We start from the raw sequence: 1370 nt of genomic DNA, 5'->3' as shown, positions 1-1370 counted from the left end.
TAGTATACTCGTAACAACTAGTATGACACTATGACGGTATAAAGAATGAAAAAAAAACCACGGTTAGGTGGTATATATTATAATAATAATACAATTATGGATGGACGGACTGCCTGCCGACTGCCGACACAGAGGTAGCCACAGCCGTGAACTACCGCACTGTACACTGGTTGATAAAGAGATAGTAGTATACTCGTAACAACTAGTATGACACTATGACGACGGTATAAAGAAAGAAAAAAAAATACCACGGTTAGGTGGTATATATTGTAATACAATTATGGATGGACGGACTGCCTGCCGAGTTCCGACTGCCGACACAGAGGTAGCCACAGCCGTGAACTACCACACTGTACTGTGTCTGCTGCTAATATAGACTGGTTGATAAAGAGATAGTATACAATACATACAACAATATACTACTATACTGGTGGTCAGGCACTGGTCACCACTAGTCACACTGGCAGTGGCACTCCTGCAGCAAAAGTGTGCACTGTTTAATTTTAAATTAATATAATATTATGTACTCCTGGGGGCTCCTGCTATAACAACCTGCAGTGCTCCCCAGTCTCCCCCACAATTATTATAAGCTTTGCCTTTTATACATTGATGTGCAGCACACTGGGCTGAGCTGAGTGCACACAGACTGAGTCACACTGTGTGACTGGCTGCTGCTGTGTATCGTTTTTTTTCAGGCAGAGAACGGATATAGCAGAGAACGGATATATTATATTAAAATAAATAAAAGTTAACTAACAACAACTGCACTGGTCACTGTGGTAAACTCTGTCTGACTCTGCACAATCTCTCTCTCTCTTCTAATCTAATTTCTAATGGAGAGGACGCCAGCCACGTCCTCTCCCTATCAATCTCAATGCACGTGTGAAAATGGCGGCGACGCGCGGCTCCTTATATAGAATCCGAGTCTCGCGAGAATCCGACAGCGTCATGATGACGTTCGGGCGCGCTCGGGTTAACCGAGCAAGGCGGGAGGATCCGAGTCTGCTCGGACCCGTAAAAAAAACATGAAGTTCGTGCGGGTTCGGTTTCAGAGAAACCGAACCCGCTCATCTCTACTAAATAGATGCACATTTTTAATGTCCGATGCGGCGCAATACTTTTCCGGGCATTATCATTGGATACCATTAGATCCCAGCCTATGTGTGATATATAAACTGTTTTCAAACAACCCTAAAAGCTTTTTGTCTCAAATATTTTTATTACATTGACCATTAAAAGTTATGTTTTATTTCTTTTCATAAGAATGCCCTATCAAAAAGTATTTCTTCACCTTCTGTGTATGTAATCCATGACTTACTGACTCAGGGAGCACCACTGACCAAGAAATATGCTGTATACACTTCACCATT

The sequence above is a fragment of the Pseudophryne corroboree genome, unplaced genomic scaffold (assembly GCF_028390025.1).
Source record: "Pseudophryne corroboree isolate aPseCor3 unplaced genomic scaffold, aPseCor3.hap2 scaffold_1984, whole genome shotgun sequence".
Lineage (NCBI taxonomy): Eukaryota > Metazoa > Chordata > Amphibia > Anura > Myobatrachidae > Pseudophryne > Pseudophryne corroboree.
Note: the sequence above shows the minus strand (reverse complement) of the source record.